The following is an 18,131-nucleotide window of genomic DNA, read 5'->3' as shown; positions in this document are numbered from 1 at the left end:
TGACTCATTTTACAAAGATGCTTATTTCTGGAGTGAACATGCAGTTCTACTCAAGAGTAAGCAACTAAGCGAAATAAAGCCATAGAACGCTTATTTGCCTTCTATCTATGCATTCTGACACTCCACCAATGTGTTCTGCTTCAATTTGACTCATTTTACAAAGATGCTTATTTCTGGAGTGAACATGCAGTTCTACTCAAGAGTAAGCAACTAAGCGAAATAAAGCCATGGAACGCTTATTTGCCTTCTATCTATGCATTCTGACACTCCAACAATGTTTTCTGCTTCAATTTGGCTCATTTTACAATGATGCTTATTTCTGGCGTGAACATGCAGTTCTACTCAAGAGTAAGCAACTAAGCGAAATAAAGCCATAGAACGCTTATTTGCCTTCTATCTATGCATTCTGACACTCCACCAATGTGTTCTGCTTCAATTTGACTCATTTTACAAAGATGCTTATTTCTGGCGTGAACATGCAGTTCTACTCAAGAGTAAGCAACTAAACGAAATAAAGCCATAGAACGCTTATTTGCCTTCTATCTATGCATTCTGACACTCCAACAATGTTTTCTGCTTCAATTTGGCTCATTTTACAAAGATGCTTATTTCTGGCGTGAACATGCAGTTCTACTCAAGAGTAAGCAACTAAGCGAAATAAAGCCATGGAACGCTTATTTGCCTTCTATCTATGCATTCTGACACTCCAACAATGTTTTCTGCTTCAATTTGACTCATTTTACAAAGATGCTTATTTCTGGCGTGAACATGCAGTTCTACTCAAGAGTAAGCAACTAAGCGAAATAAAGCCATAGAATGCTTATTTGCCTTCTATCTATGCATTCTGACACTCCACCAATGTGTTCTGCTTCAATTTGACTCATTTTACAAAGATGCTTATTTCTGGAGTGAACATGCAGTTCTACTCAAGAGTAAGCAACTAAGCGAAATAAAGCCATAGAACGCTTATTTGCCTTCTATCTATGCATTCTGACACTCCACCAATGTGTTCTGCTTCAATTTGACTCATTTTACAAAGATGCTTATTTCTGGAGTGAACATGCAGTTCTACTCAAGAGTAAGCAACTAAGCGAAATAAAGCCATGGAACGCTTATTTGCCTTCTATCTATGCATTCTGACACTCCAACAATGTTTTCTGCTTCAATTTGGCTCATTTTACAATGATGCTTATTTCTGGCGTGAACATGCAGTTCTACTCAAGAGTAAGCAACTAAGCGAAATAAAGCCATAGAACGCTTATTTGCCTTCTATCTATGCATTCTGACACTCCACCAATGTGTTCTGCTTCAATTTGACTCATTTTACAAAGATGCTTATTTCTGGCGTGAACATGCAGTTCTACTCAAGAGTAAGCAACTAAGCGAAATAAAGCCATAGAACGCTTATTTGCCTTCTATCTATGCATCCTGACACTCCACCAATGTGTTCTGCTTCAATTTGACTCATTTTACAAAAATGCTTATTTCTGGAGTGAACATGCAGTTCTACTCAAGAGTAAGCACCTAAGCGAAATAAAGCCATAGAACGCTTATTTGCCTTCTATCTATGCATTCTGACACTCCAACAATGTTTTCTGCTTCAATTTGGCTCATTTTACAAAGATGCTTATTTCTGGCGTGAACATGCAGTTCTACTCAAGAGTAAGCAACTAAGCGAAATAAAGCCATGGAACGCTTATTTGCCTTCTATCTATGCATTCTGACACCCCAACAATGTTTTCTGCTTCAATTTGGCTCATTTTACAAAGATGCTTATTTCTGGCGTGAACATGCAGTTCTACTCAAGAGTAAGCAACTAAGCGAAATAAAGCCATGGAACGCTTATTTGCCTTCTATCTATGCATTCTGACACTCCAACAATGTTTTCTGCTTCAATTTGACTCATTTTACAAAGATGCTTATTTCTGGCGTGAACATGCAGTTCTACTCAAGAGTAAGCAACTAAGCGAAATAAAGCCATGGAACGCTTATTTGCCTTCTATCTATGCATTCTGACACTCCAACAATGTTTTCTGCTTCAATTTGGCTCATTTTACAAAGATGCTTATTTCTGGAGTGAACATGCAGTTCTACTCAAGAGTAAGCAACTAAGCGAAATAAAGCCATGGAACGCTTATTTGCCTTCTATCTATGCATTCTGACACTCCAACAATGTTTTCTGCTTCAATTTGGCTCATTTTATAAAGATGCTTATTTCTGGCGTGAACATGCAGTTCTACTCAAGAGTAAGCAACTAAGCGAAATAAAGCCATGGAACGCTTATTTGCCTTCTATCTATGCATTCTGACACCCCAACAATGTTTTCTGCTTCAATTTGGCTCATTTTACAAAGATGCTTATTTCTGGCGTGAACATGCAGTTGTACTCAAGAGTAAGCAACTAAGCGAAATAAAGCCATGGAACGCTTATTTGCCTTCTATCTATGCATTCTGACACTCCACCAATGTGTTCTGCTTCAATTTGACTCATTTTACAAAGATGCTTATTTCTGGCGTGAACATGCAGTTCTACTCAAGAATAAGCAACTAAGCGAAATAAAGCCATGGAACGCTTATTTGCCTTCTATCTATGCATTCTGACACTCCAACAATGTTTTCTGCTTCAATTTGGCTCATTTTACAAAGATGCTTATTTCTGGCGTGAACATGCAGTTCTACTCAAGAGTAAGCAACTAAGCGAAATAAAGCCATAGAACGCTTATTTGCCTTCTATCTATGCATTCTGACACTCCACCAATGTGTTCTGCTTCAATTTGACTCATTTTACAAAGATGCTAATTTCTGGAGTGAACATGCAGTTCTACTCAAGAGTAAGCAACTAAGCGAAATAAAGCCATGGAACGCTTATTTGCCTTCTATCTATGCATTCTGACACTCCAACAATGTTTTCTGCTTCAATTTGGCTCATTTTACAATGATGCTTATTTCTGGCGTGAACATGCAGTTCTACTCAAGAGTAAGCAAGTAAGCGAAATAAAGCCATGGAACGCTTCTTTGCCTTCTATCTATGCATTCTGACACTCCAACAATGTTTTCTGCTTCAATTTGGCTCATTTTACAAAGATGCTTATTTCTGGCGTGAACATGCAGTTCTACTCAAGAGTAAGCAACTAAGCGAAATAAAGCCATGGAACGCTTATTTGCCTTCTATCTATGCATTCTGACACTCCAACAATGTTTTCTGCTTCAATTTGGCTCATTTTACAAAGATGCTTATTTCTGGCGTGAACATGTAGTTCTACTCAAGAGTAAGCAACTAAGCGAAATAAAGCCATGGAACGCTTATTTGCCTTCTATCTATGCATTCTGACACTCAAACAATGTTTTCTGCTTCAATTTGGCTCATTTTACAAAGATGCTTATTTCTGGCGTGAACATGCAGTTCTACTCAAGAGTAAGCAACTAAGCGAAATAAAGCCATGGAACGCTTATTTGCCTTCTATCTATGCATTCTGACACTCCAACAATGTTTTCTGCTTCAATTTGGCTCATTTTACAATGATGCTTATTTCTGGCGTGAACATGCAGTTCTACTCAAGAGTAAGCAAGTAAGCGAAATAAAGCCATGGAACGCTTCTTTGCCTTCTATCTATGCATTCTGACACTCCACCAATGTGTTCTGCTTCAATTTGACTCATTTTACAAAGATGCTTATTTCTGGAGTGAACATGCAGTTCTACTCAAGAGTAAGCAACTAAGCGAAATAAAGCCATGGAACGCTTATTTGCCTTCTATCTATGCATTCTGACACTCCAACAATGTTTTCTGCTTCAATTTGGCTCATTTTACAATGATGCTTATTTCTGGCGTGAACATGCAGTTCTACTCAAGAGTAAGCAACTAAGCGAAATAAAGCCATAGAACGCTTATCTGCCTTCTATCTATGCATTCTGACACTCCACCAATGTGTTCTGCTTCAATTTGACTCATTTTACAAAGATGCTTATTTCTGGAGTGAACATGCAGTTCTACTCAAGAGTAAGCAACTAAGCGAAATAAAGCCATGGAACGCTTATTTGCCTTCTATCTATGCATTCTGACACTCCAACAATGTTTTCTGCTTCAATTTGGCTCATTTTACAAAGATGCTTATTTCTGGCGTGAACATGCAGTTCTACTCAAGAGTAAGCAACTAAGCGAAATAAAGCCATAGAACGCTTATTTGCCTTCTATCTATGCATTCTGACACTCCACCAATGTGTTCTGCTTCAATTTGACTCATTTTACAAAGATGCTTATTTCTGGAGTGAACATGCAGTTCTACTCAAGAGTAAGCAACTAAGCGAAATAAAGCCATGGAACGCTTATTTGCCTTCTATCTATGCATTCTGACACTCCACCAATGTGTTCTGCTTCAATTTGACTCATTTTACAAAGATGCTTATTTCTGGAGTGAACATGCAGTTCTACTCAAGAGTAAGCAACTAAGCGAAATAAAGCCATGGAACGCTTATTTGCCTTCTATCTATGCATTCTGACACTCCAACAATGTTTTCTGCTTCAATTTGGCTCATTTTACAATGATGCTTATTTCTGGCGTGAACATGCAGTTCTACTCAAGAGTAAGCAACTAAGCGAAATAAAGCCATAGAACGCTTATTTGCCTTCTATCTATGCATTCTGACACTCCACCAATGTGTTCTGCTTCAATTTGACTCATTTTACAAAGATGCTTATTTCTGGCGTGAACATGCAGTTCTACTCAAGAGTAAGCAACTAAGCGAAATAAAGCCATAGAACGCTTATTTGCCTTCTATCTATGCATCCTGACATTCCACCAATGTGTTCTGCTTCAATTTGACTCATTTTACAAAAATGCTTATTTCTGGAGTGAACATGCAGTTCTACTCAAGAGTAAGCACCTAAGCGAAATAAAGCCATAGAACGCTTATTTGCCTTCTATCTATGCATTCTGACACTCCAACAATGTTTTCTGCTTCAATTTGGCTCATTTTACAAAGATGCTTATTTCTGGCGTGAACATGCAGTTCTACTCAAGAGTAAGCAACTAAGCGAAATAAAGCCATGGAACGCTTATTTGCCTTCTATCTATGCATTCTGACACCCCAACAATGTTTTCTGCTTCAATTTGGCTCATTTTACAAAGATGCTTATTTCTGGCGTGAACATGCAGTTCTACTCAAGAGTAAGCAACTAAGCGAAATAAAGCCATGGAACGCTTATTTGCCTTCTATCTATGCATTCTGACACTCCAACAATGTTTTCTGCTTCAATTTGACTCATTTTACAAAGATGCTTATTTCTGGCGTGAACATGCAGTTCTACTCAAGAGTAAGCAACTAAGCGAAATAAAGCCATGGAACGCTTATTTGCCTTCTATCTATGCATTCTGACACTCCAACAATGTTTTCTGCTTCAATTTGGCTCATTTTACAAAGATGCTTATTTCTGGAGTGAACATGCAGTTCTACTCAAGAGTAAGCAACTAAGCGAAATAAAGCCATGGAACGCTTATTTGCCTTCTATCTATGCATTCTGACACTCCAACAATGTTTTCTGCTTCAATTTGGCTCATTTTATAAAGATGCTTATTTCTGGCGTGAACATGCAGTTCTACTCAAGAGTAAGCAACTAAGCGAAATAAAGCCATGGAACGCTTATTTGCCTTCTATCTATGCATTCTGACACCCCAACAATGTTTTCTGCTTCAATTTGGCTCATTTTACAAAGATGCTTATTTCTGGCGTGAACATGCAGTTGTACTCAAGAGTAAGCAACTAAGCGAAATAAAGCCATGGAACGCTTATTTGCCTTCTATCTATGCATTCTGACACTCCACCAATGTGTTCTGCTTCAATTTGACTCATTTTACAAAGATGCATATTTCTGGCGTGAACATGCAGTTCTACTCAAGAATAAGCAACTAAGCGAAATAAAGCCATGGAACGCTTATTTGCCTTCTATCTATGCATTCTGACACTCCAACAATGTTTTCTGCTTCAATTTGGCTCATTTTACAAAGATGCTTATTTCTGGCGTGAACATGCAGTTCTACTCAAGAGTAAGCAACTAAGCGAAATAAAGCCATAGAACGCTTATTTGCCTTCTATCTATGCATTCTGACACTCCACCAATGTGTTCTGCTTCAATTTGACTCATTTTACAAAGATGCTAATTTCTGGAGTGAACATGCAGTTCTACTCAAGAGTAAGCAACTAAGCGAAATAAAGCCATGGAACGCTTATTTGCCTTCTATCTATGCATTCTGACACTCCAACAATGTTTTCTGCTTCAATTTGGCTCATTTTACAATGATGCTTATTTCTGGCGTGAACATGCAGTTCTACTCAAGAGTAAGCAAGTAAGCGAAATAAAGCCATGGAACGCTTCTTTGCCTTCTATCTATGCATTCTGACACTCCAACAATGTTTTCTGCTTCAATTTGGCTCATTTTACAAAGATGCTTATTTCTGGCGTGAACATGCAGTTCTACTCAAGAGTAAGCAACTAAGCGAAATAAAGCCATGGAACGCTTATTTGCCTTCTATCTATGCATTCTGACACTCCAACAATGTTTTCTGCTTCAATTTGGCTCATTTTACAAAGATGCTTATTTCTGGCGTGAACATGTAGTTCTACTCAAGAGTAAGCAACTAAGCGAAATAAAGCCATGGAACGCTTATTTGCCTTCTATCTATGCATTCTGACACTCAAACAATGTTTTCTGCTTCAATTTGGCTCATTTTACAAAGATGCTTATTTCTGGCGTGAACATGCAGTTCTACTCAAGAGTAAGCAACTAAGCGAAATAAAGCCATGGAACGCTTATTTGCCTTCTATCTATGCATTCTGACACTCCAACAATGTTTTCTGCTTCAATTTGGCTCATTTTACAATGATGCTTATTTCTGGCGTGAACATGCAGTTCTACTCAAGAGTAAGCAAGTAAGCGAAATAAAGCCATGGAACGCTTCTTTGCCTTCTATCTATGCATACTGACACTCCACCAATGTGTTCTGCTTCAATTTGACTCATTTTACAAAGATGCTTATTTCTGGAGTGAACATGCAGTTCTACTCAAGAGTAAGCAACTAAGCGAAATAAAGCCATGGAACGCTTATTTGCCTTCTATCTATGCATTCTGACACTCCAACAATGTTTTCTGCTTCAATTTGGCTCATTTTACAATGATGCTTATTTCTGGCGTGAACATGCAGTTCTACTCAAGAGTAAGCAACTAAGCGAAATAAAGCCATAGAACGCTTATCTGCCTTCTATCTATGCATTCTGACACTCCACCAATGTGTTCTGCTTCAATTTGACTCATTTTACAAAGATGCTTATTTCTGGAGTGAACATGCAGTTCTACTCAAGAGTAAGCAACTAAGCGAAATAAAGCCATGGAACGCTTATTTGCCTTCTATCTATGCATTCTGACACTCCAACAATGTTTTCTGCTTCAATTTGGCTCATTTTACAAAGATGCTTATTTCTGGCGTGAACATGCAGTTCTACTCAAGAGTAAGCAACTAAGCGAAATAAAGCCATAGAACGCTTATTTGCCTTCTATCTATGCATTCTGACACTCCACCAATGTGTTCTGCTTCAATTTGACTCATTTTACAAAGATGCTTATTTCTGGAGTGAACATGCAGTTCTACTCAAGAGTAAGCAACTAAGCGAAATAAAGCCATGGAACGCTTATTTGCCTTCTATCTATGCATTCTGACACTCCAACAATGTTTTCTGCTTCAATTTGGCTCATTTTACTAAGATGCTTATTTCTGGCGTGAACATGCAGTTCTACTCAAGAGTAAGCAACTAAGCGAAATAAAGCCATAGAACGCTTATTTGCCTTCTATCTATGCATTCTGACACTCCACCAATGTGTTCTGCTTCAATTTGACTCATTTTACAAAGATGCTTATTTCTGGCGTGAACATGCAGTTCTACTCAAGAGTAAGCAACTAAGCGAAATAAAGCCATGGAATGCTTATTTGCCTTCTATCTATGCATTCTGACACCCCAACAATGTTTTCTGCTTCAATTTGGCTCATTTTACAAAGATGCTTATTTCTGGCGTGAACATGCAGTTCTACTCAAGAGTAAGCAACTAAGCGAAATAAAGCCATGGAACGCTTATTTGCCTTCTATCTATGCATTCTGACACTCCACCAATGTGTTCTGCTTCAATTTGGCTCATTTTACAAAGATGCTTATTTCTGGAGTGAACATGCAGTTCTACTCAAGAGTAAGCAACTAAGCGAAATAAAGCCATGGAATGCTTATTTGCCTTTTATCTATGCATTCTGACACTCCACCAATGTGTTCTGCTTCAATTTGACTCATTTTACAAAGATGCTTATTTCTGGCGTGAACATGCAGTTCTACTCAAGAGTAAGCAACTAAGCGAAATAAAGCCATGGAACGCTTCTATGCCTTCTATCTATGCATTCTGACACTCAAACAATGTTTTCTGCTTCAATTTGGCTCATTTTACAAAGATGCTTATTTCTGGCGTGAACATGCAGTTCTACTCAAGAGTAAGCAACTAAGCGAAATAAAGCCATGGAACGCTTATTTGCCTTCTATCTATGCATTCTGACACTCCAACAATGTTTTCTGCTTCAATTTGGCTCATTTTACAATGATGCTTATTTCTGGCGTGAACATGCAGTTCTACTCAAGAGTAAGCAAGTAAGCGAAATAAAGCCATGGAACGCTTCTTTGCCTTCTATCTATGCATTCTGACACTCCAACAATGTTTTCTGCTTCAATTTGGCTCATTTTACAAAGATGCTTATTTCTGGCGTGAACATGCAGTTCTACTCAAGAGTAAGCAACTAAGCGAAATAAAGCCATGGAATGCTTATTTGCCTTCTATCTATGCATTCTGACACCCCAACAATGTTTTCTGCTTCAATTTGGCTCATTTTACAAAGATGCTTATTTCTGGCGTGAACATGCAGTTCTACTCAAGAGTAAGCAACTAAGCGAAATAAAGCCATGGAACGCTTATTTGCCTTCTATCTATGCATTCTGACACTCCACCAATGTGTTCTGCTTCAATTTGACTCATTTTACAAAGATGCTTATTTCTGGCGTGAACATGCAGTTCTACTCAAGAGTAAGCAACTAAGCGAAATAAAGCCATGGAACGCTTATTTGCCTTCTATCTATGCATTCTGACACTCCAACAATGTTTTCTGCTTCAATTTGGCTCATTTTACAAAGATGCTTATTTCTGGAGTGAACATGCAGTTCTACTCAAGAGTAAGCAACTAAGCGAAATAAAGCCATGGAACGCTTATTTGCCTTCTATCTATGCATTCTGACACTCCACCAATGTGTTCTGCTTCAATTTGACTCATTTTACAAAGATGCTTATTTCTGGCGTGAACATGCAGTTCTACTCAAGAGTAAGCAACTAAGCGAAATAAAGCCATGGAACGCTTATTTGCCTTCTATCTATGCATTCTGACACTCAAACAATGTTTTCTGCTTCAATTTGGCTCATTTTACAAAGATGCTTATTTCTGGCGTGAACATGCAGTTCTACTCAAGAGTAAGCAACTAAGCGAAATAAAGCCATGGAACGCTTATTTGCCTTCTATCTATGCATTCTGACACTCCAACAATGTTTTCTGCTTCAATTTGGCTCATTTTACAAAGATGCTTATTTCTGGAGTGAACATGCAGTTCTACTCAAGAGTAAGCAACTAAGCGAAATAAAGCCATGGAACGCTTATTTGCCTTCTATCTATGCATTCTGACACTCCACCAATGTGTTCTGCTTCAATTTGACTCATTTTACAAAGATGCTTATTTCTGGCGTGAACATGCAGTTCTACTCAAGAGTAAGCAACTAAGCGAAATAAAGCCATGGAACGCTTATTTGCCTTCTATCTATGCATTCTGACACTCAAACAATGTTTTCTGCTTCAATTTGGCTCATTTTACAAAGATGCTTATTTCTGGCGTGAACATGCAGTTCTACTCAAGAGTAAGCAACTAAGCGAAATAAAGCCATGGAACGCTTATTTGCCTTCTATCTATGCATTCTGACACTCCAACAATGTTTTCTGCTTCAATTTGGCTCATTTTACAATGATGCTTATTTCTGGCGTGAACATGCAGTTCTACTCAAGAGTAAGCAAGTAAGCGAAATAAAGCCATGGAACGCTTCTTTGCCTTCTATCTATGCATTCTGACACTCCAACAATGTTTTCTGCTTCAATTTGGCTCATTTTACAAAGATGCTTATTTCTGGCGTGAACATGCAGTTCTACTCAAGAGTAAGCAACTAAGCGAAATAAAGCCATGGAATGCTTATTTGCCTTCTATCTATGCATTCTGACACCCCAACAATGTTTTCTGCTTCAATTTGGCTCATTTTACAAAGATGCTTATTTCTGGCGTGAACATGCAGTTCTACTCAAGAGTAAGCAACTAAGCGAAATAAAGCCATGGAACGCTTATTTGCCTTCTATCTATGCATTCTGACACTCCACCAATGTGTTCTGCTTCAATTTGACTCATTTTACAAAGATGCTTATTTCTGGCGTGAACATGCAGTTCTACTCAAGAGTAAGCAACTAAGCGAAATAAAGCCATGGAACGCTTATTTGCCTTCTATCTATGCATTCTGACACTCCAACAATGTTTTCTGCTTCAATTTGGCTCATTTTACAAAGATGCTTATTTCTGGAGTGAACATGCAGTTCTACTCAAGAGTAAGCAACTAAGCGAAATAAAGCCATGGAACGCTTATTTGCCTTCTATCTATGCATTCTGACACTCCACCAATGTGTTCTGCTTCAATTTGACTCATTTTACAAAGATGCTTATTTCTGGCGTGAACATGCAGTTCTACTCAAGAGTAAGCAACTAAGCGAAATAAAGCCATGGAACGCTTATTTGCCTTCTATCTATGCATTCTGACACTCAAACAATGTTTTCTGCTTCAATTTGGCTCATTTTACAAAGATGCTTATTTCTGGCGTGAACATGCAGTTCTACTCAAGAGTAAGCAACTAAGCGAAATAAAGCCATGGAACGCTTATTTGCCTTCTATCTATGCATTCTGACACTCCAACAATGTTTTCTGCTTCAATTTGGCTCATTTTACAATGATGCTTATTTCTGGCGTGAACATGCAGTTCTACTCAAGAGTAAGCAAGTAAGCGAAATAAAGCCATGGAACGCTTCTTTGCCTTCTATCTATGCATTCTGACACTCCAACAATGTTTTCTGCTTCAATTTGGCTCATTTTACAAAGATGCTTATTTCTGGCGTGAACATGCAGTTCTACTCAAGAGTAAGCAACTAAGCGAAATAAAGCCATGGAACGCTTATTTGCCTTCTATCTATGCATTCTGACACTCCAACAATGTTTTCTGCTTCAATTTGACTCATTTTACAAAGATGCTTATTTCTGGCGTGAACATGCAGTTCTACTCAAGAGTAAGCAACTAAGCGAAATAAAGCCATAGAATGCTTATTTGCCTGCTATCTATGCATTCTGAAACTCCACCAATGTGTTCTGCTTCAATTTGACTCATTTTACAAAGATGCTTATTTCTGGAGTGAACATGCAGTTCTACTCAAGAGTAAGCAACTAAGCGAAATAAAGCCATGGAACGCTTATTTGCCTTCTATCTATGCATTCTGACACTCCACCAATGTGTTCTGCTTCAATTTGACTCATTTTACAAAGATGCTTATTTCTGGCGTGAACATGCAGTTCTACTCAAGAGTAAGCAACTAAGCGAAATAAAGCCATGGAACGCTTATTTGCCTTCTATCTATGCATTATGACACTCCAACAATGTTTTCTGCTTCAATTTGGCTCATTTTACAAAGATGCTTATTTCTGGAATGAACATGCAGTTCTACTCAAGAGTAAGCAACTAAGCGAAATAAAGCCATGGAACGCTTATTTGCCTTCTATCTATGCATTCTGACACTCCACCAATGTGTTCTGCTTCAATTTGACTCATTTTACAAAGATGCTTATTTCTGGCGTGAACATGCAGTTCTACTCAAGAGTAAGCAACTAAGCGAAATAAAGCCATGGAACGCTTATTTGCCTTCTATCTATGCATTCTGACACTCCAACAATGTTTTCTGCTTCAATTTGGCTCATTTTACAAAGATGCTTATTTCTGGAGTGAACATGCAGTTCTACTCAAGAGTAAGCAACTAAGCGAAATAAAGCCATGGAACGCTTATTTGCCTTCTATCTATGCATTCTGACACTCCAACAATGTTTTCTGCTTCAATTTGGCTCATTTTACAAAGATGCTTATTTCTGGCGTGAACATGCAGTTCTACTCAAGAGTAAGCAACTAAGCGAAATAAAGCCATGGAACGCTTATTTGCCTTCTATCTATGCATTCTGACACCCCAACAATGTTTTCTGCTTCAATTTGGCTCATTTTACAAAGATGCTTATTTCTGGCGTGAACATGCAGTTCTACTCAAGAGTAAGCAACTAAGCGAAATAAAGCCATGGAACGCTTATTTGCCTTCTATCTATGCATTCTGACACTCCAACAATGTGTTCTGCTTCAATTTGACTCATTTTACAAAGATGCTTATTTCTGGCGTGAACATGCAGTTCTACTCAAGAGTAAGCAACTAAGCGAAATAAAGCCATGGAACGCTTATTTGCCTTCTATCTATGCATTCTGACACTCCAACAATGTTTTCTGCTTCAATTTGGCTCATTTTACAAAGATGCTTATTTCTGGAGTGAACATGCAGTTCTACTCAAGAGTAAGCAACTAAGCGAAATAAAGCCATGGAACGCTTATTTGCCTTCTATCTATGCATTCTGACACTCCACCAATGTGTTCTGCTTCAATTTGACTCATTTTACAAAGATGCTTATTTCTGGCGTGAACATGCAGTTCTACTCAAGAGTAAGCAACTAAGCGAAATAAAGCCATGGAACGCTTATTTGCCTTCTATCTATGCATTCTGACACTCAAACAATGTTTTCTGCTTCAATTTGGCTCATTTTACAAAGATGCTTATTTCTGGCGTGAACATGCAGTTCTACTCAAGAGTAAGCAACTAAGCGAAATAAAGCCATGGAACGCTTATTTGCCTTCTATCTATGCATTCTGACACTCCAACAATGTTTTCTGCTTCAATTTGGCTCATTTTACAAAGATGCTTATTTCTGGAGTGAACATGCAGTTCTACTCAAGAGTAAGCAACTAAGCGAAATAAAGCCATAGAACGCTTATTTGCCTTCTATCTATGCATTCTGACACTCCACCAATGTGTTCTGCTTCAATTTGACTCATTTTACAAAGATGCTTATTTCTGGAGTGAACATGCAGTTCTACTCAAGAGTAAGCAACTAAGCGAAATAAAGCCATGGAACGCTTATTTGCCTTCTATCTATGCATTCTGACACTCCAACAATGTTTTCTGCTTCAATTTGGCTCATTTTACAAAGATGCTTATTTCTGGCGTGAACATGCAGTTCTACTCAAGAGTAAGCAACTAAGCGAAATAAAGCCATAGAACGCTTATTTGCCTTCTATCTATGCATTCTGACACTCCACCAATGTGTTCTGCTTCAATTTGACTCATTTTACAAAGATGCTTATTTCTGGCGTGAACATGCAGTTCTACTCAAGAGTAAGCAACTAAGCGAAATAAAGCCATGGAACGCTTATTTGCCTTCTATCTATGCATTCTGACACTCCAACAATGTTTTCTGCTTCAATTTGGCTCATTTTACAAAGATGCTTATTTCTGGAGTGAACATGCAGTTCTACTCAAGAGTAAGCAACTAAGCGAAATAAAGCCATGGAACGCTTATTTGCCTTCTATCTATGCATTCTGACACTCCACCAATGTGTTCTGCTTCAATTTGACTCATTTTACAAAGATGCTTATTTCTGGCGTGAACATGCAGTTCTACTCAAGAGTAAGCAACTAAGCGAAATAAAGCCATGGAACGCTTATTTGCCTTCTATCTATGCATTCTGACACTCAAACAATGTTTTCTGCTTCAATTTGGCTCATTTTACAAAGATGCTTATTTCTGGCGTGAACATGCAGTTCTACTCAAGAGTAAGCAACTAAGCGAAATAAAGCCATGGAACGCTTATTTGCCTTCTATCTATGCATTCTGACACTCCAACAATGTTTTCTGCTTCAATTTGGCTCATTTTACAATGATGCTTATTTCTGGCGTGAACATGCAGTTCTACTCAAGAGTAAGCAACTAAGCGAAATAAAGCCATGGAACGCTTCTTTGCCTTCTATCTATGCATTCTGACACTCCAACAATGTTTTCTGCTTCAATTTGGCTCATTTTACAAAGATGCTTATTTCTGGCGTGAACATGCAGTTCTACTCAAGAGTAAGCAACTAAGCGAAATAAAGCCATGGAACGCTTATTTGCCTTCTATCTATGCATTCTGACACTCCAACAATGTTTTCTGCTTCAATTTGACTCATTTTACAAAGATGCTTATTTCTGGCGTGAACATGCAGTTCTACTCAAGAGTAAGCAACTAAGCGAAATAAAGCCATAGAATGCTTATTTGCCTGCTATCTATGCATTCTGACACTCCACCAATGTGTTCTGCTTCAATTTGACTCATTTTACAAAGATGCTTATTTCTGGAGTGAACATGCAGTTCTACTCAAGAGTAAGCAACTAAGCGAAATAAAGCCATGGAACGCTTATTTGCCTTCTATCTATGCATTCTGACACTCCACCAATGTGTTCTGCTTCAATTTGACTCATTTTACAAAGATGCTTATTTCTGGCGTGAACATGCAGTTCTACTCAAGAGTAAGCAACTAAGCGAAATAAAGCCATGGAACGCTTATTTGCCTTCTATCTATGCATTCTGACACTCCAACAATGTTTTCTGCTTCAATTTGGCTCATTTTACAAAGATGCTTATTTCTGGAATGAACATGCAGTTCTACTCAAGAGTAAGCAACTAAGCGAAATAAAGCCATGGAACGCTTATTTGCCTTCTATCTATGCATTCTGACACTCCACCAATGTGTTCTGCTTCAATTTGACTCATTTTACAAAGATGCTTATTTCTGGCGTGAACATGCAGTTCTACTCAAGAGTAAGCAACTAAGCGAAATAAAGCCATGGAACGCTTATTTGCCTTCTATCTATGCATTCTGACACTCAAACAATGTTTTCTGCTTCAATTTGGCTCATTTTACAAAGATGCTTATTTCTGGCGTGAACATGCAGTTCTACTCAAGAGTAAGCAACTAAGCGAAATAAAGCCATGGAACGCTTATTTGCCTTCTATCTATGCATTCTGACACTCCAACAATGTTTTCTGCTTCAATTTGGCTCATTTTACAATGATGCTTATTTCTGGCGTGAACATGCAGTTCTACTCAAGAGTAAGCAACTAAGCGAAATAAAGCCATGGAACGCTTCTTTGCCTTCTATCTATGCATTCTGACACTCCAACAATGTTTTCTGCTTCAATTTGGCTCATTTTACAAAGATGCTTATTTCTGGCGTGAACATGCAGTTCTACTCAAGAGTAAGCAACTAAGCGAAATAAAGCCATGGAACGCTTATTTGCCTTCTATCTATGCATTCTGACACTCCAACAATGTTTTCTGCTTCAATTTGACTCATTTTACAAAGATGCTTATTTCTGGCGTGAACATGCAGTTCTACTCAAGAGTAAGCAACTAAGCGAAATAAAGCCATAGAATGCTTATTTGCCTGCTATCTATGCATTCTGACACTCCACCAATGTGTTCTGCTTCAATTTGACTCATTTTACAAAGATGCTTATTTCTGGAGTGAACATGCAGTTCTACTCAAGAGTAAGCAACTAAGCGAAATAAAGCCATGGAACGCTTATTTGCCTTCTATCTATGCATTCTGACACTCCACCAATGTGTTCTGCTTCAATTTGACTCATTTTACAAAGATGCTTATTTCTGGCGTGAACATGCAGTTCTACTCAAGAGTAAGCAACTAAGCGAAATAAGCCATGGAACGCTTATTTGCCTTCTATCTATGCATTCTGACACTCCAACAATGTTTTCTGCTTCAATTTGGCTCATTTTACAAAGATGCTTATTTCTGGAATGAACATGCAGTTCTACTCAAGAGTAAGCAACTAAGCGAAATAAAGCCATGGAACGCTTATTTGCCTTCTATCTATGCATTCTGACACTCCACCAATGTGTTCTGCTTCAATTTGACTCATTTTACAAAGATGCTTATTTCTGGCGTGAACATGCAGTTCTACTCAAGAGTAAGCAACTAAGCGAAATAAAGCCATGGAACGCTTATTTGCCTTCTATCTATGCATTCTGACACTCCAACAATGTTTTCTGCTTCAATTTGGCTCATTTTACAAAGATGCTTATTTCTGGAGTGAACATGCAGTTCTACTCAAGAGTAAGCAACTAAGCGAAATAAAGCCATGGAACGCTTATTTGCCTTCTATCTATGCATTCTGACACTCCAACAATGTTTTCTGCTTCAATTTGGCTCATTTTACAAAGATGCTTATTTCTGGCGTGAACATGCAGTTCTACTCAAGAGTAAGCACCTAAGCGAAATAAAGCCATGGAACGCTTATTTGCCTTCTATCTATGCATTCTGACACCCCAACAATGTTTTCTGCTTCAATTTGGCTCATTTTACAAAGATGCTTATTTCTGGCGTGAACATGCAGTTCTACTCAAGAGTAAGCAACTAAGCGAAATAAAGCCATGGAACGCTTATTTGCCTTCTATCTATGCATTCTGACACTCCAACAATGTGTTCTGCTTCAATTTGACTCATTTTACAAAGATGCTTATTTCTGGCGTGAACATGCAGTTCTACTCAAGAGTAAGCAACTAAGCGAAATAAAGCCATGGAACGCTTATTTGCCTTCTATCTATGCATTCTGACACTCCAACAATGTTTTCTGCTTCAATTTGGCTCATTTTACAAAGATGCTTATTTCTGGAGTGAACATGCAGTTCTACTCAAGAGTAAGCAACTAAGCGAAATAAAGCCATGGAACGCTTATTTGCCTTCTATCTATGCATTCTGACACTCCACCAATGTGTTCTGCTTCAATTTGACTCATTTTACAAAGATGCTTATTTCTGGCGTGAACATGCAGTTCTACTCAAGAGTAAGCAACTAAGCGAAATAAAGCCATGGAACGCTTATTTGCCTTCTATCTATGCATTCTGACACTCCAACAATGTTTTCTGCTTCAATTTGGCTCATTTTACAAAGATGCTTATTTCTGGCGTGAACATGCAGTTCTACTCAAGAGTAAGCAACTAAGCGAAATAAAGCCATGGAACGCTTATTTGCCTTCTATCTATGCATTCTGACACTCCAACAATGTTTTCTGCTTCAATTTGGCTCATTTTACAATGATGCTTATTTCTGGCGTGAACATGCAGTTCTACTCAAGAGTAAGCAAGTAAGCGAAATAAAGCCATGGAACGCTTCTTTGCCTTCTATCTATGCATTCTGACACTCCAACAATGTTTTCTGCTTCAATTTGGCTCATTTTACAAAGATGCTTATTTCTGGCGTGAACATGCAGTTCTACTCAAGAGTAAGCAACTAAGCGAAATAAAGCCATGGAACGCTTATTTGCCTTCTATCTATGCATTCTGACACTCCAACAATGTTTTCTGCTTCAATTCGACTCATTTTACAAAGATGCTTATTTCTGGCGTGAACATGCAGTTCTACTCAAGAGTAAGCAACTAAGCGAAATAAAGCCATAGAATGCTTATTTGCCTTCTATCTATGCATTCTGACACTCCACCAATGTGTTCTGCTTCAATTTGACTCATTTTACAAAGATGCTTATTTCTGGAGTGAACATGCAGTTCTACTCAAGAGTAAGCAACTAAGCGAAATAAAGCCATGGAACGCTTATTTGCCTTCTATCTATGCATTCTGACACTCCACCAATGTGTTCTGCTTCAATTTGACTCATTTTACAAAGATGCTTATTTCTGGCGTGAACATGCAGTTCTACTCAAGAGTAAGCAACTAAGCGAAATAAAGCCATGGAACGCTTATTTGCCTTCTATCTATGCATTCTGACACTCCAACAATGTTTTCTGCTTCAATTTGGCTCATTTTACAAAGATGCTTATTTC

The sequence above is a fragment of the Zootoca vivipara genome, chromosome 8, assembly GCF_963506605.1.
Source record: "Zootoca vivipara chromosome 8, rZooViv1.1, whole genome shotgun sequence".
NCBI classification, from domain to species: domain Eukaryota; kingdom Metazoa; phylum Chordata; class Lepidosauria; order Squamata; family Lacertidae; genus Zootoca; species Zootoca vivipara.
This window is presented reverse-complemented; position numbering follows the sequence as displayed.